The following is a 24,661-nucleotide window of genomic DNA, read 5'->3' on the forward strand; positions in this document are numbered from 1 at the left end:
AAAAATGCTGATTCTTCTTCAGTGAAAGAATTTTAGTATTAAAAAGTTTCTAGCAGTCAGTGAACCCTATTATTTTCTAAATAATCCCATGTTTTGCTCCAACATGCCTCCAGAAGTAGCAATCATCTAGCAACCCACAGAGTTTTCCACATGCAGCAGGAAAAGCTGTTACACATTTAGATGGGATTCTCCACTTGTTAACAAAGCTCTCTCTGCAGTCTATTAATCCAGTCCATAAGGCTGTAACACTGATTTTTTCTAAGATGGCCTTAATTGCACTCTTTCCCTTTCTCCCCTCCTCTCTTCCTCTCTCCTATCTCTCTCTCTCTTCTTGCTGAGTAGAGGTAGCCCTAATGACTAGCTTAAAACCCTCTTTTTATATAGTTAAGGCTAGATACAGTATGTATGCATGAGGCTACACTTTTCACATCCGTCTTTCAAAAATGCTGTAACTTCACTAACCTGGGAGCATCCTTTGATTCTACCAGCTTTTACTGCCAATCTCAGACAATGATGGTAGCTCACTGATACTCTTGTTTTTCCTTAAGCCAGCTGGATGGGGAATGAGCTTTAGGATAAACCACCTAAATTTTTGTGTTTCTACATTGGTGTCTACATGTGAGCAAGGAGTCTATGCTTCAGCGCCAGTGAGTGGAGATCTAGTTGGCGCTATTAGTAGAGTGCGGAGAGCCAGGGAGCATTTCCTCAGAAACACACTCCCGTGAATAGTGACAACTGTTGTGCTCTGCTGAAACAGCCTGAACTTGCAGACATAATCAACACATTTGTCTTCATAATGCTATTGGGATCGATGCTAACGCATGTAGTTTTGTGATTAGAAGTTATAACTTAAAACAGTCAGTTATACATTCTGCCAAAAAGGAAGCTTTCCTTAATGAATTCTCTGAAATACATAGCATGGTCTTAGGTCTCAAAGATCACTCTGAAAAGAGGATATTTTGTCCTGTAGGAGTTTTACTGTTGTCTTTTCATTTGTTTTAATACACACAAAGCTGCACACACATTGTTCTCACGGACTCACTTGTGTCGGGGAGAAGATACACAATCAGGAGAGTCGGATGTGGTGACAGTTTCCAATAATGTAAAACTCCTTTGATCAGAAAAATGCTCGTACTTCATTTAAACTGTGCTTATGTCACTCTTCTGAATGACTCTGAAAACAGTTGAGAATTGTTGGGAATTTGTAGAATATCAGGATTTCAGCTTGTATGATATAACATTTTACAGGGACATGGGTGAGTGTTACTTTACAGTGGTTTATCTGAAATCTACAGAGAAAAAAGATTCCTGGGGAATCTAAGTACATTTGTACTTCTCCACAGAAAGGAAGGGAACAGCAACAGGAACTAAGATTTTGGGTCAGATTCTGGCATCAGATACAGGAACCTGTCTCATTCATCAAATCAAACTTGCTTTATGCGTGCAATGAATAGCAAACACACCAAGGAGCTCAGATGAATTAATGTTTAGCTCTCTAAGGCCATCAGTAAGACGGCATGAAGGGTGGCAGGGCATATGCATACATAAGCTGAACATAGAAATTGTCTGTCTTTTATTATATACCTCTAGAGGCCTGTTTTTGTTGCCATATCTCGCACTAGAAAATCAGCTGACATGGTAAACACAGAGGCTCACACTTTGTAATAGGAAAAGAAGTGCAAATACAGTCACAGTACTTCTTTCTGCAAGGGGCAAAACCTGATTGCAGCCTGTCAGAAGCATTGCTAAGCAATGGCCAGTGTGTCCAGGGGTGAGAGATGCACTAGAAATGGACAGAAACAAGAGAAGTTCACTTCAGTATATCACACACATTTTATGCCCATGTATTTTTGTTAGGAAAGAAAAGCCAAATAAAGATCCTTTTACAGCCATGTAACCTGCTCTCAGCTGTGGAATACATTTTTTTCTCAGTAATGCTTTTTTCATTGCATATGCATGTTGCTAGCGTACTAAATCATGAACAGACTATAGTAAAAAGGAAAATACTATTTCTCTGCCAGTGAATAAAATTATCACTCTTACAGTCTCACTGATTTTATTAAGCTGTGATAACTTTCCGTTTTGCCATGCCTCTTGGCCTCCCTGTGTCCACAGTAGAGAACTTACCCAATACAGAGAGTTACCAGATCATGCAGCCTGGTATATAAAGCCTTCCCTGCAAAAGAGATACTTACAGCTTTTTCAGATAAATTGCAGCTGCTGCCAGTCCTTACACTATACTGAAATGGCAGAAGTTACTCTAAATGACTGAGCAAATGCCAGACAGTGGTCAAAACAAAATACAAGAGAGCAGTCAATTCTGTTAACTGCCCAGAACTTTTTATTGCCGTTTTCACCTTATTAATTGCTTTCAATTTAGCAAAAAATTTAAAAAAATCTAGAAAAAGATCTAGAAAATAGATGGGCTCCTGAAGCAACTTTAATCCCAGAAGACCGTGAAGATCAGAGGTTATTTTAAAAGAGGTTCGATGAGCCATAATGAAATGAATTCACATGCCTTTTAACACATTTTTATAGTGTAAAAATTAGGTTAAACTCAGTGAAACTGGGCAGTTATGCACTGGGGAGAACAAGGGGAGGTCTGATAGCTGAATCTGGGCTATAGGTCCCAGTGACAGGAAGACTGCCAGAATGAGATACACCCATAAATATCTGTCCAGCAGGGAAGAGCCACCGGAAATGGCTGTCACAGCATAAAATGTAATATCAAATCAACAGATTTGCTGGCTTTAATATCAGCCAGGCAGGTGCTATTCTCTGCTGACCCCAACAGAGTCTCAAACAAAATGTAAAGCTGCCTCAACCTGGTCTCCTCTTCTGCCCTAGACTTGACTGCTCCGTAAAGGCAGGGAGGTGTGATTTTTTTTTTTGCTCTGAGCCTGTAGGGCTCACCCTGTATAGGAGGAGGGAGAATTTTGCAGTAGAACAGTAGATGGTCCATTTGAGAGTGTGCAAGTTCATTTATTTGTCTTTGCCACCAAACAAACACAGCCGGTGACACAGTAATTGTCCACTGATGATCAAAAATGTAACTGAGGTGAGAGTAGAATCCTTAGAGAAAATTATTTCTCTGATGGCTGATGCACAAAAGCTCTTGTCACATCCAGATTAAAACTGAATGTGTTTCAGTAGCTGCTGCCACTGCTGCTGATAAACAACCTCTGATGTCAGAGAAATGCAGTCAGCCTGGCACAACTGATAGCTCCCAGCAGCACTGCGGCCACAGGTATGAGAGACCATCCTGTATTACAGAGTGGGTTTTGACTGAGGAATCCTGTTAAAATAATGACTTTCTGTCAATATGGTGTTTGTACTGCATTTTGCAAGTAACTGGGTTGTAAGAGCTCAGTACTGAACATACAGAGTTTGGGAAGACTGAGCTCAGTAAAAAGTCCGTGGAAGGTGGCATCTCCAGATGGCCAACCCAGGCCACAGGTAGCATAAATCACCTCCCAAGATGCCTTCCCTCTCGTCCCTCCCCTCCCCTGATGCCAATCTGACTTGCCTCAGTTAAATCCCGAGCATGTATGGCATAAATACACAGTGCAATTCTCTGGTTAGTGCAGCAAGCAAGCCTGATGAGCAATTTTAATAACAGCCATGGTGTCTGTTTCTCTTTTGAATTTTAAGCTTAAAATCTCCTTTGCGTGGCTTCAAAAGAGCTTCCTGACTCCTGTAAGGTCACCATTTTATAACAACTGATTCGTCACTGAGTTGCAGTTGTTGTCCATCTTCCTCCCAGCCTCTTGTCCTCTCTACTCAGTGCCTAGACCTCATTTCTTCAAAGTTTCGTTCACACACAAACCACCTGCTACTTCCTACTCAGTCCATTCCTAGAGTCAGGTAAAGGTCAATTTGTATTTATAAACCTTTACACTTGATTTTAAGTATTCTCCTGGGTACACATCAAAATAGCTTTACTTTAACTTGAAGAATAGCAAGTTTAAAACTGTCTATAGCCAGCTAGTTCCACTTTAGCAGCATTTCTTGCTTTGCAAGAAGTATGTCCTAAATTATTACATTCTGGCAAAAATCAAGGGTTCACTATCTTGGCACTACTACTACAAGAATAGCTCACAGTGTTATCATTGGTATTGTTTGAGCGTGGGATTGATGTTTATATTATTCATCTTGGATGGTAACAACTGCTTTTTTTCATACAGAGCGAGAGGAATCAAGTGAGAATTTCTGTATCAAATAAATTGCTTTTAGAAAATGTAGCTGTTGCTGTCAAGTTCTACCCATGGTCCTCTAAGAAAAGCTTCTTTGCAGGAAGTACTGTCATGAGCTGCCCAAGGAACTTTCTTCTCTTTGTAAATGTGTGTAGTTAGGCAGCAGGACATCCTCATTGTGCCTTGAGCTTTTGTCTTTTAGAGGTCTTTTCGAAATTCTGGCCCTACGGCTTTGTGCATGAACGAATTTGAGGTCCAATCCACTGGCTGAATCACCTAAATTTCTCATACAAATTTTTGTGCACAGAGCTTCTTGATGGATGCTGGAGTAAAACTGATTGGGAGCAAGAAATCTATTCTTTCTTTAAAAAGGAACAAATCCTTCTACTCCCGCATCAGCTATACTTCTTGCAGTGTTCATCTTTGTTCTGTAGTATTTATGGAGCTTGTATTAGGTTTGGGCTTAACAACCCTATTTGGGATTATAACCCAGAGATGGGTGAGCAAATGGGGAACAGACCAGACCTGATGGGAAAGACTGAGACCTCCGCAGGAGTCACGAGCTTAAGTCAGTGATTAAACACATGTGAGCCCTAGCACCAGATGCTGAGGAAGAGCCTAAACAGGGGATCAGTCAGGGTGATGTAGCTGTAGAAAAAAAGGGCAAAGGACTCACAGGTGGTGGAAGGAGCAGGGATGGTCAATAACCTACCCAAGGCAGAAGAAGGTATGCAGAGTATGTGAAGAGGGCTGGAGGAAGTTCACATATGGGTGTGGGATGAAAGTTGTAGAAAGCAGAAGAGGAGGGAGAAGAAACAAGGGAGGGAGGGAGAAGAAAAGCTGAAATGTTGGGGGAACGCCAGTACAAGCAAAAGGCCATTTTTGTGAGCATTGATCTGCAGCTGAGTTCAAACAATAGGGAAGAGCAAGGCAATAAGGTCAAATGAGACAACAATAAAAAGGAAACTATCATCACCAAAAATAAGGAGGAGAGAAGATGCTCCTCAGAGGCTGACAGCATGTGGCACCCACAGTGGAAGGATCAGGGCAATTAAATGCCATTAGGACAATATGGACTGATACTGGTGGCATAGCTGAGAAGTATAGACTCTTTCAGCCTCCATCACCTTACAAACAGCTTACTAGACTAATCAGAAATCAGGAATTCTCTTCCACGTAAAAATCCATTTTTCTTCTTAGTTATTTTTGGCTGGTTTTCTTCCACATCTGGATGCAAAGCTGAATTTTCTATGTTTCCAAAGAATAAAAATTCAAAAATATAAGAGTTGGACTAAATATTTCTTTTTATAACACAGAAACCTTTCACTGGCAAAGTTGGATCAAAACAGAATCATCTTACATTCATATAATATTAAATCCAATACTAAATGATATATGTAAAAATTGTATATAAACATAAATGAACACTAACAACACAGTAATTGTCATATTTTAAAACAAAGACAGCTAGTTAAAATACTGTTTCAACTTTTTTCCCTTTTTACATTTTTTCTGCAAAAATCCTTTCACTATATTCAAACTACAGTTTTCTGATGAGAAGTTCTCCATGAGAACTTTTTAAGTTGTTTTGCTGGCCACTCTGGCAATAGGAGAGTAGATTTTCTCAGAAAGAAGCCCACAAAGCACTGATTTCCACACATAGGTCCTCTTAATCCATGCAATCTGCAAACACACTGTCTTGAGAACACAGTGTCTTGAGAACACTTGCTGACACTCTTCTACTAGTTTTTATGCTTTCTTAAAGGTTATATTTTAACCTTTAAGAACTGTCTCCATTTTTCTGCTATCACAAGTAGACTTGGCATTACAATGAGGGCATTCAAGAGTAAGGTTTTCTCTGCATTTAAATAAGCTCATGGAACTATTTTGTAGTGAAACTTTGATGCCTATTTCTCTCACGGGGTCTTGACTGTATTTGATGCCCAAGCTTCATTCATAATCCTTTCAAATTCTGGAATAAATCAGACCTAGTTTCAACTCAGTATAATAGCAACTTTACTAAAAATAAAAAACATGTTATTAAAAAACTAATTACTTCTCTTGCATTTTTTAAATTTTCATCTCCCCCCTTGCAGACATGCAGCGTGAATTAAAAGGTCATATGTGCTGCCACGGAACATCTACTCCCTAACAATGACTTCTTACGCTGCCTTTTTCTTTAGGCCAAATTCATCATGGGAGTACATGAATGTAGTTAAGATAATGAATTTCATTATTCCAGTTTATGTGGCAGGTGGACAAGGGATTCTGTAAGAGGTCTCCAAACAGAGGCCAAACTCTAGCAATTTGTAGTTGCTACACCAAAAAGCTGTGTGTGGCAAATTTCCATTCTAAGGCTTTGAGATGCCACATTTATGTTCATTTTATCTGCAAAGGTCATTTTCTGAACTTCTAGTTAGTGCTCTGAGACCTGACTTACACATGCCTTCCTCCTGAAGCAATCATAGATACCCCAGTACTAAATAGCTTCAGTGCATTTCCTTATTGTGAGTTAGCTGTCTGCTATTTCATATACTGGTTTCTTACAGAGTTGCAAGCTCATGCTTTCTGCCTTTGTCTGCAAAGGGCTCAGGGACCTAGACTCAGGATAACTAATTTTAGTGTGAATTTTTAGAGTGAAATTTTAGAGCAAGGTCAGCAGTTCCGTTTCTCAGACAGCACACAAGTGTTTGTCATAGAGTCCCAGGGACTAGTCAAAGACTCTGGGAACTGAAACCTCTCTTCTCATAGCATCACAAAAACTGGTCAAAACCAAATTTCCATTCTGCATGAAATGGCATTTTTCTAATTCTGAATCTGACCAAGAACTTAAGCGTGCTGTGGAATAAAAATTCAGAAACATTTCAGTTTGGCACCAAGGAAAGGTTTTGTTTTGACTAATGATGACTTCCTTATTTTCAGTAATGTTGATTATTCTCTTAGCATTAAGATTGCATTAAAATGTTATAGACAATGTAGAAAGTAGTATTTTAAAATTGCTGTTTGAATATAACCTTAAAATGGACATTTTGCCATTAAAAAAGCTGTAACTGAAAATGTGTCTCTTTTATCTCTTAAAATATAATTGAAATTTATGTTCATAAGAGAGTGAAAACAATCTTTGTAAAAACTGCATTTTTAAAAGGAAAACTGTTCTAGCCATTTCTTTGGACTAGGACAATAGTTGAAAGCATCTCTTCTTTCAACTACAAAGCACACATTTTTGACTTGTTCTTCATTATTGGAAAAAAAGGTGACATACATATAAAATATATCTATCTCAGCCAACATAAAAGACCAAAGACGACTCTTCTCTGGGAATGAGATGAGTGAAAACAAACTTTGTGATAGATAAAAGCGATTATCTGAAAATTACAAGCAAAATATTGCTTTTCACTAGTAACATTATGGGTTGCCTGAAATCTCCTTAAATTGAATTTTGGTACCTAAGTCCCACATATTGACTCAGTAGTGATCAATCTTCTATGATCCTGTTACTCCTGTGAATAGCATGAAAGGTCTTCTGGCAGCTGGAGCCAGGCAGTACATATGCTCATGAAAAACTGAACAGAAGGAAGAAAGAGAAAGGAGATTAGGAGTGATTTGTGCAGTCCCTATCTAACTCTATTATTTTAATTCCTTATAGTCAAATAAATTCTATTATTATTCTTCATTTTCTTACTTCTCATTTTAGTGCAATATTGATCTCTCTGCATTACAATATGGTCACAAATTAAGAACACAATGCTGGTCCATGAGAACCATGGAGAAGTGAGACCCTTGAATACAGCTGAGCAACTGACAAAATGACATTTTAATATTGACCAGAGAACCACTTTAGAATTGAATGTGAAAATAAAAACATCCATAGTTTTGAAAAGGCAAAATTTAATTAGAACATTCCCTAAATTAGGAATCAAAGTTATGTGTTGTCATAAGCAGAGTTTGCTTCCATCAGGTAGCTGTTCCTTCCAGCCATCTGTTCCTTAATGGGAATGGAAATGCTCTGTCATTAACAATAGAGTTATCCACTGGAGTAAATGGGCTAAAAGAGTGTCTGAGGAAAGGAGGAGGGTTTCTGCTTGGGTTGTGCATTATTAAAAAGAGCATGCACAGGAAGTGTATATGAAGACCTCGCGAGATCAAAAACTGAACACGTACCCTATTTCCCCTTCCAGGGCAAGGGTGTGTAAACCAGAAAGTTACCTTTGCAACTTAGAAGACAGTTTCCAGCTTTGATAAAGAATGAGGAGGAGGGGGAAAGTCACATCTCACTTTTGTGGAAGTAACTGGCACAATTCTATGCAGAAAGAGGGTTTTATTGATTTTTTGAACACAAATACAGCCCTGGAGAGAAGACAGATCCAGGATTGTTGGTTGATTTTCAGAGATCACCTCTCCAAGCTCAAGAATGGACCAACTCCATGTGCAGAATGTCAAGCAAAGGCGGCAGGGGGCCTGCATGGATGAACAAGTTGCTCCTGACAAATACTGAGACATAAAAAGGAAGCACACGAGAGGTGGAAGCCAGGTCCAGTCACCCAGAAGAAATATAGCAATACCATCAGAGTGTGCAGGAATAGGGTTAGGAAAGCCAAAGCTCACCTGGAGTTGAATCTGGAGACGGATGTGAAGGGCAACAAGAAGAGCTTCTGCAGGTATATCAGAAGCAAAAGGAAGACTAAGGAAAATGTGGGTTTGCTGCTGAGTGAGGCAGTGTAATTGGTGACACAGAATACGTAGAAGGCTGAGGTACTGGATGCCATCTTTGCCTCGGTCATTATTGGTACGACCAGCCTTTAGGGGCCAGTGGCTACCTGAGACCAGTGGGAAAGTCTGGAGCAAAGTAGACTTACTGTTGCTGAAGGAAGATCAGGTTAGGGAACACTTAAACAAACCAGACATACACAAGCCTCTGGGCCCTGGTGGGATGCACTCGCAAGTGTTGAGGGAGCTGGACAATGTCACTGTGAGGCCACTCTCGATTATCTTTGAAAGGTTATGGTGACTAGGAGAGGTTGTGAGGACTGGAAGAAAGCAGACGTCACCCCTATCTCAAAGAAGGGCAAGAAGAAGAATCTGAGAAACTAAAGGCTAGTCAGCTCACCTAAATCCCTGGGAAGGTGACTGGGAGAAGTCAGAATGGATTTACGAAGGGGAAATCATGCCTGACCAACCTGAGAGCCTTCTACAATGAGATGACTAGCTCATCGGATGAGGGGAGAGCAGTAGATGCTGTTTATCTTAACTTTAGTAAAGCTTTTGACACTGACTCTCAAAACATTTTCAAAGACAAGTTGAAGAGGTATGGGCAAGATAAGTGCAAATGAGATGCACTGACAACTGGTTGAACTGCTGAGCTGAAAGTGTTGTGATCAGCAGCACAAAGTCCAGGCAAAGGTCAGTTACTAGTGGTGTACCCCAGGGGTTGGTACCTGGTCTAATATTGTTGAACAACTTCATTGATGAACTGGATGATGGAAGAGAGTACATGCTCAGAAAGTCTGCACATGATACAAAACTGGGAGAAATGGTTGATGCACCAAGTGGTTGTGCTGCCATTTGGAGGGACCTCCACAGGCTGGAGAAATGGGCAGAGGAACCTCATGAAGTTCAGCAAAGGGAAATGCCAAGTCCTGCACGTGGGGAGGAATAACCCCATGCACCAGTACAGTCTGGGGGCTGACTGGCTAGAAAGCAGCTCTATGGAGAAAGACCTCGGGGTCCTGGTGGACAACAAGTTGAACATGAGTCAGCAATGTGCCCTGGGTGGCAAAGGAGGCCAGTGGTATCTTAGGCTGCATTAGCAAGAGCATTGCCAGCAGGTCAAGAGAGGTGATCCTCCCCCTCTGCTCAGCGCTAGTGAGACCACACCTGGAGTGCTGGGTCCAGTGCTGGACTCCTCCACACAAGAGAGACATGGGCATACTGCAGCAAGCCCAGTGAAAGGCCACAAAGATGATTAAGAGACTGCAGCATCTCTCATCATAAGGAGAGGCTGCGAGAGCTGGGACTGTTCAGCCTGGAGAAGACAAGACTCGGGGGGGATCTTATTAATGTGTATAAATATCTGAAGGGAGAGTGTAAAGAGGACGGGGCCAGACTCTTCTCAGTGGTGCCCAGAGACAGGACAAGAAGCAATGGGCACAAACTGAAATGCAGGTAGTTCTGTTTAAAAATAAGAAAGCATTTCTTTACTGTGGGGGTGATTGAACATTGGAATAGGTTGCCCGGAGAGGTTGTGGATTCTCTATCCTTGGAGATATTGAAAATCTGACTAGACATAGTCCTGAGCAACGTGCTCCAGGTGACCCTACATGAGCAGGGGGGTTGGACTAGATGATCTTCAGAGGTCCCTTCCAACCTCAGCTATTCTATGAATTCTGAATCAGTTAGACAGACTTTACAAGAGTCTGACAAAAAGCAGGCATCAAACTGAGTTTGTCAGTAAATAGGATGATTCGGATGTGCTGGTGGGTCTTTCTGCTTCAAGATACTTTGCACGCTGGGCTAAGGATCCAGCAGGAAGATCTTTTTCACCATCAGTTATGCATTTGGCATGAAGAGACCTTGCAGGATGACAAGTCTCAATTGTTCAGTATATATATGATGTACCTCAGTGAGTCCATTATACAAATAAATTGGTACTTCATGTCTTTGCAATACAATTGTAAAAGCTTATGGAGTGGAACTTTTTATTAACAACATAAAAGGCATTTGTTGGTGCGTTTTTCTCTGCTAAATCTAGTAAATTGATTTAGCAACTGTCTTCATTTTCTCCCCATTGTTTTTTTTTTTCTCTAGTGACAAATTCAATATGCTCCATTGTGGAGGACAGATAAGTGAACTTTTGCCCTAAACATTTCTTGGTACATAAGATATGAACCTTGCTGCGCGTGTTGCAAATTCTGCAGGAAACCATAGCTACGAGCAAGCCATCCATTTTCATCTGCTCCTGGCGGAAGCTGGATCGAGATGCTATGACCACATGGGACACACCGAGCCTGCGCTGAACCAGACCATGCCGCATCATGTCCACCATGCATATGCATGAGATTTCTTGGAAACGGGCGGAGATTCTGGGACTTGGACTGTATAAAAAGGATACCACCCAAAGCTAAGTGGAGGACCCACCCACCGCCAAACGGGACCCCCCCACCACCAAGACTCCCAAAGGAAGAGGACCAATGGGATGCTGCTGGATCCATGGGTGGTGATATCTTTTTCTCTGTCTTTCTCTCTCTTTTTCTCTCTCTTTTGTTTAATGTTGGTAAAATCTGTTCGAAACATGTGGCACGGGACTTGTCTTACCTAGTTGAAGTAACCACCATTGAATTATCATATTTAACCACATGCCTTATCTTTGTGTTAATAAATCATAAAACTGGTTGACTGGTGTCATTTCACCTTAATTCAGTCCAAGAGCATCACGAACTTGGTCGTTGGTCCCAAGGGGAGAGAGGTCATCCTAAATGACTCCTTTCGGGCCACGACATCCATGGCCTATCATTTAACACCAGTATATCCTTTGAGACAATGGTAAAACTCCTAGGAAGAGTCTGTGTGCTTTGGATAACTTGTATAGCTGACAGCCTTTCCATTGAGGCTGTGGAAAAGAAATAACATACATGACTAGCAGGCTTGCTCACCTTTAATGTAAGTGATCAGCGTAACTGGCAATTGCAAATAAGCAAATTGCAATTAATAATGACTGCAGTTATTTAAAAAAACAACATGAACAGCAAACTGTGCTTTCAGTTGCCTGACTCACTTTCCCAGTCACCTTTCTTTGGTGGGTAAACAGCGGAAGATTGGTGAGGAGACAGGAGCATGTTGACCATTCAGTTATTCCAGCTGCCAAAACACTTGGTGTGCAGAACCCACAAGGAATGGCAGGTTGCAACCCTCAGGCTTGCGCCACATAGGCATCAGTCTGGACTTGTGTACTCCTAAAGAATTACTGCTTCCCTTGTTATCTGTATACCTTAAGAATTATCGCTTCCATTGTTATCTGTAGTGCATGTGCAGTACCCCATATTGTAACCTATTAATTTGCCTTAAACGCCTGCCCCTTGTCCCGAACCTCACCAGGCTGATGCTCTGCGGTGCCCGGGACAGCACAGTCACTTCCTTGCAAGGTTCCTGGGGTTCCCCTTGCGATTCGAGGATTTCAAGATAATAAACATCTAATAACCTTACTCCAGAGTGGTGTCTTCTACCTCTGCATATTCCAAGTGTCAGTTACTGCCGTTAACACTTTCCCAGCATGAGAGATTTATTTGAAATCCCTGGTACCAGCCTGACAATTTCCAAAGCTAATTCATTCCACTATCTAGAATTATGCTCCTCATCATTAAGCTGAACCATGTTTTTTATTTCTTCCTCAGATTTCTATTTCCATAGCCTCATTCTGACTATCCATCCTGCCTTTACCATCATTTACTCAAAAAAACTATCCCACTAAAAACAAAGGCAACTTATGCTTTTAGTTAGGAACCTTAACTAGATTGTTTTTAGATTGCCTCTCCACCCTCACTGAATGCAACCCTGCATCTTTCCTTCTTCCTTTTAATTTGTATGATCCAAGAAGTGCTTTGCATTTATTGCAGTGTAAAGAAAGTGTAATGTAATTTCAGGGTATAATTTAGCTTGCCTTTTGGCAGTTTTCACCTTATCCCAATGCTTCCTGACCTCTAAGGCTGAAGGTGATTTAAATTACTTAATTTGTCGTTACTTTGCTTTGAAGCAGCCTGGAGCTTATACAATCACTTCAGATGTCTTCAGACCTGGAGGCAGTAGCCTCCAGGTGACAATAACCATTTGAACGGCTTCTGTTGGAGATATGTGAGTGTGTCTGGTAACGCCATCGGCATCTTGGGGTGTTTGATTACTTTGCCATTCAAAGAAGATTACCATCAGAATGACAAAGTAATACCTGTAAACATTGATGAGAAGCATACTTTAACTGAATACAGTGTCTACTATTTAAGGGTCTAAAACCCTAAGTATTAAAAAGTTAAAACTCACACTATCTTGTGACATTGGTAAATATTGATTATCTGCATTGCCAAGGTATAATGAAAACTATAAAAAAAACACATAGAGAACTGATATCTTCTGATAATAAACCTGTATTTCTACCACAGAGTGATTTTTCTTCCTCTAGTATCATACAGTGAATGTTGGAGGAAGTTGCAGCAATAAAGAAGAGGGAAAGACCCATTCTTCTCGTGTAATTAAAAATTATCACAGAGTTTGGTTTTGTCAACATCAATGCAACAGACAATATCTCCTGGAGGAAAAATCCTGTATTCAGCATTTATGAAGAAAGAGAGGAATATGGAAACAAAGTATATTGGGTTAGAGCCAGGAATCTTAAAAGTGGATAGTTGGTCTTACTTCAAATTAAAAAGTGGTGTTAAATGAAACATTTCCATTTTTGTGTATAAAATTCTCTAAGCAGCTGAATTATTTATATGCTGTACTATTGCAGGATGTTACTCATTTTGAGCAGATGAAAATAAAAATCATATTGCATTGTCATATCCCAAATCCAAATACTATGACAGCTGTCTAGCAGCTGTCATAAATTTTTGGCATGTGCATGTAACAACATCTCTTGGAACTACAGCTAGAAAAATGTCTGCTCCTGCAAGAAAATATGCTCCCAACCAAGAGACCTTTCATCTGAGTTTCTTTTTAATGTTCCTGCAGCCAAGATGAAGTCTTACATGTGTATTGTTTCAGTTACATTATTACTCCATGGGTTGTGAATCAAAATAAAAAACTGCAATGCCCACCCAACTCTAAAGAACTCAATGAAAGAACAGAATCTGCCTGACACTGCATTTTGCCATGGGAGAAAAATCAATACTTGGAGAACATCCATAAATTTACAACTATGAGTTTCTAATATATCATATGATAGCAAGATGGGATACACTTCTCAGCAGAGGTGTACAAGGTGTGTCAACCCCCACTGCAAGAATAACCCAGAAGCCATAAATAAATCACTGTTCTCAATATCTCTGAAAAAGAATACAGCAAACACACACAGATCTGGATCCTATGCCTTGGCCTCTCAGCAGTATGCAGAGACCTCCCAGCATGGGGCTAGCTCCTGGTTTTCTCCCTCCCCAGTCCAAGGTACCTTGATGTCATCAGAGAAACAAGTTACTTGCCCTTAACTGTAGCTCTACAAGGCATCTCATGATGAATATTTAATGCAAGATATGTCTGTGCACCATGCCCTTCAATAGGAGATTTTTGCTGCTGATGTCTGCTTGCTGAGGTCTCCTGCCCTCCTTGTCCTCATGCTCTGTGCCTGGCTGCCAGTGGTACTTCTTCTCTACTGCAGACCCCAGGGAACTACAGGACTATGGCTTACTGGTTGCTGTGCTGCAGGCAGACCCTGGCCTTGGATTGCCTCATGCTCCAGGTAGAGAAGTATCACTTAATGATGGCCATACCTGCATTGCTGTTGAAATAAGGGGCAAAAACCCTTTCCTCTCACATATCCATGGTGCCAGTTCGCAAGCTTAAGCTCACAGGCAGGCATGAGCTCCTGCAGCCACACTGGGCTCTGCACATGACAGCAACATCGCTGAAGTTGTTTGTAACTATAATATGTATGTCTATATTTTCTATCTGTACAGTTTCACTTTAGGCTAGATTCTGCCACTCTATTCACATTAACAGGTAACATTGCTTTATTCTTTGCTTCAGTGCTTGCAATAGCATGACTGAGCCAATGCAAATTAGTCAATATGGATTCAATATGTTTTTTTACAGCATGGTGAATAGAACTAGTAAGTGGTCCTAATGTGACAACTATTAGGATCCATGGAGGGAATGCTTCATTTTTCCATGACAATGTAAGCTTAGACACCAATAAATGCTGATTTCGCTCACCTCAGCCAAAATGCTCAATACCGAGATTCCTTCTTGGAATGGGAGCTTTTCCCCTTACCTTCAGTGAGGCAGACCTTAACTGAATGAAAAGCTGCGTCAAGCTTCAAGCAGGCTGCTAAGGACTATTTACATTGGTGTTGTGACAGTTTTCCTGGGGGGACATGGTGACAGGGCTCTGTCAGCAGTTTGCTCAGTACCACCCCTTCTGCATTAGCAGGCTGAGGGGCAGGAAGAAACAAACTGCTGCCTGAAAAAGAATAAGAGAGCAATAAGGAGCACAGGGCAATATGGAGCAATAACGAACAAAGAGCAGGAAAGAGAACACTATAAAGAACACAAAAAAACTAAATGCAAAAAGGCAAAGGAAAAAGGGAACATTTTGTAGAAAAGAACCCAACAACCTAACAGGTAGGAAGAGCCCAAGAGAGGGAAAGAAGCAAAAATCAGTATATGATTTATTAATTTAATTGATATTATTAATTGATTGAATTATGAATATGAATTCATTAATCATATATTATTATGTAAATAGTCCCAGAGTCACCACGTGTGACAGTAAGCTTTGAGTTCCTGGAGTGGCTGGGATATCAGACTCCTAAAGGCCCTGCCTGGGGAGGAATTTTCTATAGTGAGTATAAACTCTTTTCCTTGGTTTTATCAACACAGCATCTCTCCTAGGGAAGAGAGTGCTCTCCTGGGCAGCAAAGTGTTAAATACTGACGTTTTCAGGATTGAAGCTGTCAATAACATGTTAAAAAAGAAGCAAGGAAATATTTGGATTCCCTTTTGCCTCAAACAGCAACTGTTCATTGCACTTCCCTGGAAAATAATAGCATAGTAATTCTAGAATCAATTTACTCATTACAGTCTTGTAAACATCTGAGTTTTTAGTAAAACTGTATTAAAAAAGCTATAGCTTTCCACTCCATAGAGTCACAGAATGCAATTTTCTTGAAGACTAGCAAAGATAAAATGGGTGATATCAAGAACTCTGGTGTTTTTATCAGGAATGCAACTCTTTCCTTTTTTTTTGTTCCATTTTGGGAATCTTTGAGCTTAGTTTATTTTTTTTAGCATCTTTGAAGACATGCATCTGGGTAACAACTTCCTTAGTAATAAAATGCTGCTTTGGAATCAGTTCTGCTAAATGCATCCACCATTTGTGATCCACAGAACTTGAGGGCCCAGACACGTTGGCTACTGCTGGCTCTGATCAGTCATAGGCACAAAGAGGAGGAGATATGAAAACATGAGCAACTACAACCACAACATAATGGATACCTATGGGAGATCATGCAAGGTTAGAAAAGGACATGACATGACACCCTGTGAGGAGATACAGCAGCTGTCCTGAATAATCTGGACTGAGAGACAAAATAGGAGAATGTGAATGCTCTGAAATGAGATGTTTTCTAACGATCAGGAAGTAATTGAAGAACAACCAATGTATCTAAACAAGGTCTTCAGAAAAAATCTACTCTTTAGTAAGGACAAAACTATGACAGAAATAAAGATACAAGAAAACTAAGATTACCCTTACTGTAGTGAATCCGTCTGTATCAGAGGCATGATGGTCTCATCCTGAGCGGATTTTTTAAACCTTCTGAGTTCAGGTCAGGGACTGCCTTGCTGTTAGGAGGACAACCTCGATCTTGATTCCCTGTTTTATGAAGAGCTAGAGTAGAGAAGAGGAGGGAGGGCTGACTGCCAGAATTGCCGAGGTGAAACATTTTGCACTAACTGGAATTTACTAAACTCTTAAGTCTTCAAGATCAGGTATATTATATTGCTATAATACTACTGAGACATGAAGGTGCTATGAGTTACCAGTGCCTACCACAATCTCATTAAACACAGCTAATAAAAGCCACATTCAGATATGTTCCTACATGAGAGCTTGGTGTGAGTGAAGAATTCAAGAGAGTTCAAGGATCTGAGAGCATGCTGCACAGACATGCACAGAAACTCTAGAAGTGCAGGTGGGAAATCCCCAGGACGCTGAGCCTTCCGAGAGCTAAAGATAACATATCCCATACATGTATCATGGACAACTGCATGGTCCTCAGTGTCCAATTGCATACTTTTACTTAACCAGGTTCAACCTTCCTCAGTTTACATCCTACATGCCTAGCAACAGGGTTCATGAAGAGGATTTCCAGTAATGGAGGACGATCAAGTCAGGGATCTCTGGAGAACTGCAACCCATACAAGTCCATGGGGCCAGACAGGATGCGGAGGAGGGCGCTGGCAGGATGAATAGGTAACTGGCTAATGTCACTACAAGGCCACTTTTTAGTATCTCAGAAAGATTGTAGGAGTTGGGGGAACCTGTGGCGACCGGAGAAAGGCGAATGTCGCACTTATCTTCAAAAAGGGCAAGAAGGACAATTCAAGGAGCTGCAGACTGGACACCCTCACTGCAGTTCCCGGGAAAATCATGGAGTACTTCCTCTAGAAAGCTGTTTCTTGTCACATGAAGGACAAGAAGGGGATTGGGAACGGTCAGCATGGATTTGCCATGGCTAAATCATGCCTGGCCAACTTGATTGCCCTCTGTGGTGAAAAAGCTAGATCTCTGGATGAGGGGAGAGCATGGGATGAGGAAAGAGGTGGATGTCATCTGTGTTGACCTTAGCAAGGACTTCAACACATTCTACCCTATTATGATCCAAGTGAGATGTTGCAGTCCAGATGGGTAGACAACTAGACGGGTGTTAAACTGGCTAGTTTTTTGGTAGTGGTTAATGTGTCACACTATGCCTAGATGCCAATTACAAGCTGGATTTCCCAGGGGTGTATGCCAGGACCTGTTCTGTTTATTATCTTCATCAGCAACCTGGAGGAGACAGGCTTCCCATTATCAAGCCAGTGGATGACATGAAATTTGGGGGGGGGGGGGGGGGACTGATACACTGGAGAGCAGGGCTGCCATCCGGAGGAACCTAGACTGGCTGGAGATATGGGTCAACAGGAATCTCATGAAATTCAACAAGGACAAATACAAAGTCCTGTGCTGGGCATGGACTGACACCCCCCAGAAGTGGCACACTTTGGGGCTAACTGGCTGGGAAGCAGCTCCGCTGAGACAAGCCTGGAGGTCCTGATGGAGAGCAAGCCAAGAAGAAGCCACCAATGTGCCTTGGCAGTGCTGAAGGCCAACAGCCTGCTGGGCAGTATCAACAAGTACAGAGCCAGAGATCGAGGTAAGTAGTCATGCCAAGTAAATGTCCTTTTACTCAGCACTCGTTAGACCACATCTAGAATACTCCATCTGGTTTTGGGCCTTGGTCTGAATTCCTGCTTCAAACATGAGATCTCCTGAGATCCTTTCCAAACCTGAATGATTCTCACATGGGTGGCCACATGACAAAGTTAAGATATACCCCAAAAGAGAAAGTATTGGATTTTAAGGGAAGATAGGATTTGTTTAGTATGTATCAATAAAGATAAGAGCAATTGCCCTAAGGCTTTCTATAGTTTATTTGGAAAAAGTTTTTCACTTGCTTCTGATGGGCTTTCAAATATAAGACAGCATTCAAAAAGAATAGATCACAAAAGCATTACTGTCATTGCTTCTCAGAATTTTTTTCCTAAGAGTCCAAATGCACAAAGTGACAAAGGGGCTCCTGCAGAAGTCAAGCAGTGTGGCAAAGAATTATCCATAATAATTCATTTGCTTCTAACAGCAAATTAAGTAGTGCTGTCTTTCAAGAGCCATAGCTAAAATATACAAAGCTTTTTTTTCCTTATGAAGATATATTGCCTACAATAAAAAGACTCATGTTTCAATAGAGAAAGCAATTAAAGACTTAGCTGAAAAGGCCGTTGTTTTTCTTCATAGCCATTAATGCCTCAAACACAGCGACATCAAAGCTTTTCTGTGTGTAACTACAAAATTGAAGAGGAAATTATCCACTGCTTGCTAGATAATTTTGAAAATGCCAAACAATCTCCATCAGGAATATTTGAAAATGAAAGAAAGCTATTGCAATTGAAGAGTTTGAACTTTGCATCTGAGAATGATCACATTAACTTTGGGAAACACTGTACTTTGTACCAGCTAAAGGAAAATGAAAGTGAGTATTTGTTATAGATAGCTGCCATCTATGGCATAGTAATACAAGGTACACTATGGATGGCTCTTCACTTTTTTTGGAACACTCTGCAGTAGATTCTAACTACATTTTCTCATCTGCCAAAAGAGTGTCAAATTCATAGGATATCTCATTTTGTCAAGTTTTAAGATGCAGATTGAGACACTTCCCCACTAGATGGTTCTCTCTCCATCTGGAATTTTACAGAAACTTAAAATACTTGCCAGCTGCCACTAGGTATTTTTCTATATTAGATAAGACTGCCCTATTGCAATTAAGTTTCTCATAATGGATGACGGTGGGAAAGGTGAAGAGATTCTTTCAGTGTCTGAATACTTTTTCACTTTCACAAGGTAGTAAATGTTACTTTATGATATAATTTTACAATTAGAACAATCCAATATTGTATTTTTGTGTTCTATGACACGCTAATTATAAGTAAGTTGAAACAAAGATTTGACAATGTTTAGTCATGTGTTTACTTACAAACACATAATAAAGCGAAAACAAAAATCCCTCAACCATAAGCGAAGTTCATTCTAAGCTAACGGTAGATGTTTTCCCAATTTGACCTCAGGAAAAAAATCCATTGAGAGACCACCAATAAATTGCTTACTTTTAAGAAATAATAGGCATTACTGCAGAGTTACTGTCTCTTCAGTCATCAGTTTCTACGGAGAAGTTTTCTATCTTTGGGTAGCTTTAAAAATGCAACTTATGTTCCTTTTTCTTTCTGTAGCAGAAGAGTTTTAGGTAATTTTACTCAATTAAACAGTTAAGCAACAATTTTATCATTCTCCAGCTAGAATTCCCCCCACACAGTCCCTCCTCCCTCTACCAGGAGTGGGCAGTTCTCAGCTCACAAGCAAAATGGATTTTGCAGACATTATTTTGAGGACCTTGGGCATCACATCCTGAGATTGCCTTATGGGAAGAAAATTTTTCTGCACAATGTATTTTTTCATCTTCTGAGATTACTGTGTTCTGCACTTGCGTGGAAGAAAGCTGGGTCTGTCCTTCAGAAGGTGTTAAAGTCAGAGGGGCTTCACAGGCATGTCTGAATGTTTTCAACAGGTCTAACTTACTTCAGTTTGATATTTTACCCTTTTAAGAAGATATGAACAAAACCGAAGCAGGCAGCTAAATTGGGCTGATTTCACCTATCTTCCAATTTGACTGCACCTTTGGTCAGAATTTGCTAGTTTAGCATGAAGCTGAAGAAGCAAGAAGTATCCCAAAACACAATGTCTCCCAAGGGCCTGCCACATCACTCAAGCTATTGTTTATAGGACGCATCTTGGCAAGATAAGGCCCAGGTGTACTGGAGCAGCAGCACTCTTGTATGTGTCAAACATAGCCATGTCTCTTATCTTGCTTTGTGCATTCTGGTCCAGTTTTCAGTTCCCCGCTCTGCAGTCAGGGAACTGGCTGTGGACATGAGGAAGACACCTATGAAGACATTCTTTGGGAAACACACATACTCACCTGAAAGAAACAGCGAGAAAAAATATTCTTTTCACTCGCAGTAGTAACGGGTAGGTCCCAGTGATTACCTTGGGTTTAACATAACTGCTTCAGATATCATATGTGATATCTGAAAGCTACACCCAGAAAAAAGGCAGCTGATCTTACCCAGACAATGTCAAGTTTATTAAAGGCAACATAAAAGCCACCTTCTTTGAAAGTAGAGTTTAATTTTGATGACATCAGTCTTATTACCTACCTGATGATGTTTGACTATATGAAAGATGTCATTTTTGCTAGTATTTTCCAAATAAAAGAAGGCTTGCATAGACGACTGTCATTAACTGTTAAAATATCTGACATTTGCAAGCTCTACTAGGAAGTAGGAACAAGACAAACTAAGGGGCAGTGATTTGTCTGAGTAGATGGTACCATGACTTGATGGGTTTGAAGAAATCCCATCATAAGGGTTTAAGAGATGTTTTGTAGATGTCTGTGGGAAACTCCTTTCTGAAAACATGTGGAGAAATGAAGCTGTTAAAAAAGCTTTCTTAAAAGTGAGAGTATAGTGTGGTGTCATGGGCTGGTGGGAGGCACAACTCAATATTCCAGTGATGAAAGTTGAGAAGCAGTGTAGAGGTAAATCCTAAAGAGCCTTGAAGTCCCTGGATATAGTGCAGAAAAAAGGATCTAGTGGACAGATGTACAGGAAGATATGGCATGGTTAAAATGGTACGCTTAGAAATTATTTTTAACAGCAGCATTCTGTATGGCTAGGAAAACGGCAAAATGAATTTATCCAGGTCTGAGCAAGAGTATTGCAAAACACACTGCAGACACACACTCAGTTTTCAACCTGAGCAGAAGTCAGGATGGTGATCTTGCCTCAGGCAACTGAGAGAGAAGGCCAAGGAAAAGAGTCTAAAATCTAAACTTCTGTGAGCAGTGCCCGAAAGAAGGGCCAAAGTTTTATTTTGAAGAGGCATCTGGAAGAGATGTTTAAATATGCAAGTAATCACAGAAATAGCAACTGAAGCTGTGTTACTGATGAGGCTCCCCGGAACAAGCATGACTGAGAGAGAGGGGGCCACCAGCCGCCAAAGAAGGCTGGTCTGCAAAGGGTGCTCTGAAGGACACCCTGGGAGGGCAACCAGCAAGCCAAGAAGATGGCGGGGGAGTAACAGAATTGCAGACGTCGGGGAGACACAGTTTCAAGAAGAGCACAGAACTAGATCTCAGATCTGGTTGAGAGGAGCAGTTTCAGAAGTACTTGGTGTGCAGACAGGAGGAACACCAAGTGGCTTTGGGGAAATCCAGTAGGCAGCTGTAGACAGTGCAGTCTGGAAGCTTAGAGATGAACAGGAGGAAACCTAAGGAGCAGTCATTAGGTGAAGTTATCCCCAATCCACAGGCAGAGCGCAAAAAAAGGACACACTAGACCTAGGCCTAAGCCAACTTTGCAAAAGGAATTCTACCTCCAGTGCACATTTTCCTTCCCCAGCCCTGGCAGATAGCAATAGTGAGCACAGAGCAAGGGATCCTCTCAGTTCATGCTTCCTTGGGATGTTCATCTGTGAGGGAGCAGTGTGCCTCATTCCCTCTTTGTCAGGTGGGAAGGTGAGAAAGCTGTTGCAGCTCTTTTATAAACTCCTGGACAATTTCCACCCAACAGCCTCAACTGGACATCTCCTAATTCTTTGGATTTGCAGCTGTCCTGGAAGCCCCAGTACCTTACCATATCTGCTTTCTATCCAAGGAAGACTTCTGTATCAACAAACTTTGATGGTCTACTTAGTCAGCCCAGACATGCCTCTGTCCCTCCCTCACTCCCACGTGTTGTTAACTTTCTGCTTTAACTGAAGTAACATAATCCCTTGAGATCAAGCAACAAGGAAACAAAGAACAGCTTCTGTGTCTCATTATTGCTCCTGTCTTTGCTAATTGCTCATTCAGAGGCAGTTCTTTCATGTCAGTAATTCAGTAACCTGACATGTTGTGAACACTCTTGTTCTTCAAGAGGAGACCAGCGCTATTTGGCAAGAGGGTGGTTAGAGGGTAAAAGAAGGATTACATATGTCTAGTGCTTGGCCATGGATTTGTTCCAATACTCTAAGTAGACTTGTACAGGGATACAGGGCCATTTGTCATCTTCTTCAGAAATAATCTAACAAAAAATCTTGAATTTAACGAAGGCATAAAATTATTTTGGAAAAATGGAAAGTACAGCCACTATGTTTATTTTGAGGTAACAATTCCTTTTAAATGATAATGATTTAAATTATGATATTTAATGTCATGGTTTTTTTCCTTTCCAACAATGTGGTAAGACAGGATACTCAACAATTAGTCAGCAGTTGCAGAAATAAATTCAATGTGATCAAACACATTCTTATTGATGGGATTTTCTACCTCACATATATCCTGGTAGTGCTTTTGAGATCTTCTAAAGCCCATCCCAGTTGAGGCAATAAATATTCTTGACTTCTGTAGGTCTGCATATCTTAATTAATGTTATGAAATGAAATTATGTTAATAAAATAGAGACGTCTATGCTTGGATAAATCTTATACATTATACCTTTAAAGACCTATTCTGAGTTTTCTTTGTATTTCCTGTAATGGAATAAAGTAACCTGTATTCAGAAGGGAATATTCTGAGAAATGAAAGGACCTACTTAGTACAGGCAAGTGGATAGATGGGCTTAAGGTCTTCAATGTTGACAAAACTTGACATTTCTTCAAGTCAAAAATACAAATAAGATTTGGAATGTGCATCTCAAGCAAGGGATAAAAGCTTGTAAAAACAGAGCTGCAATTTCTGATTGTAGGTGAATGTTACAGAGCCAGATTAATATCCATCTTAAAAGAACAGAATATGGAGTGATTTAACAAACAACATTTTGGAATTCAAAAGTATCAACAAAGTAAAAACTGTTAAAAATTGAGTTGACTCAGGCCTTGCAATAGGAATTAAAATAAAAAGTGAGCATTTTTTTAATCATGTAAATGAAAAGGGGAAAGTTGTGGGCTGCTCTGTAGTGAGGTAGAACTTACAAAAAATCCTGGAGTGTGCCCTAAGCCAGGGAATACCTTGCCCAGTTTTTGGGCTCCCTGGTGGCTCTGCCGGGACTTTCAGGAAGCCAAGCATCTGTGAAAGGGACACCACTGATGGCTTCATTGCTGTTACAAATGTCTGATTCACAGAACAAGTGTAGTTCTAAGTGTATTTCATTTCAGAAACAATGTCTATGTTTCAGGAGAAAAAAAAATGTCAGTGCTTTTGTTTCAGCCTTGCTTGGAGCCAAGCTATTTGTTTAAGCTGCTGTGGGGCAGATATGATGGACAACTTATTTGTTTTTCATTTGAGCCATTTTCTTGTAGGACGACTGGCTGTTTGCACCAGGCTGGGGGAGATTTCTTGGAGCCATATGACACCTACTCCAGGGAGAGTGGGATTCAATGACCAAGGGATCCTGTAAGTAGGAGATTGCTGCATGAAACTGAGGGCCTTGCTTGTGCAGAGACACCAAAATACTTCACTGAGGATCAGATACAGCCAGGCTTCCTGAAGAAAAAGGAGTTATCTGGGGACCAGAGGGGACTGGGCAGAGTATGGTGTCTTTCAGATAGTGAGTGAGCCGGAAACAAGAACTTTCCCTTGAGGATGGTCAGGGGGAGGCTTCATCTTATATGCATACACATATATAAAAAATACAAAATAAATATTTTAACTGGATCCATCTGACCTAGACACGCAGATTTTATTTTTATTTTAAAAGATTATGATTTTTATTCAAATAAGGTTTGGGTTTGGGGGCTTAAAAGCTTTCAGTCTTTCGTGAGAAGCTTACTGTAGGAGAAGGTCTAGATCTAACCATCTTGTAGCTCACATATAGGATGATGCATAAATGAATCATTAAAAGCCAGTACTGTTGTAGACCTCATTATCCAGCAATAAGGGAGTCAAAGTTTTGTAGGAAGAGAGAAATTTATTTCAAGG

Source organism: Dromaius novaehollandiae, chromosome 1, assembly GCF_036370855.1.
Source record: "Dromaius novaehollandiae isolate bDroNov1 chromosome 1, bDroNov1.hap1, whole genome shotgun sequence".
In the NCBI taxonomy this organism is placed as follows: domain Eukaryota; kingdom Metazoa; phylum Chordata; class Aves; order Casuariiformes; family Dromaiidae; genus Dromaius; species Dromaius novaehollandiae.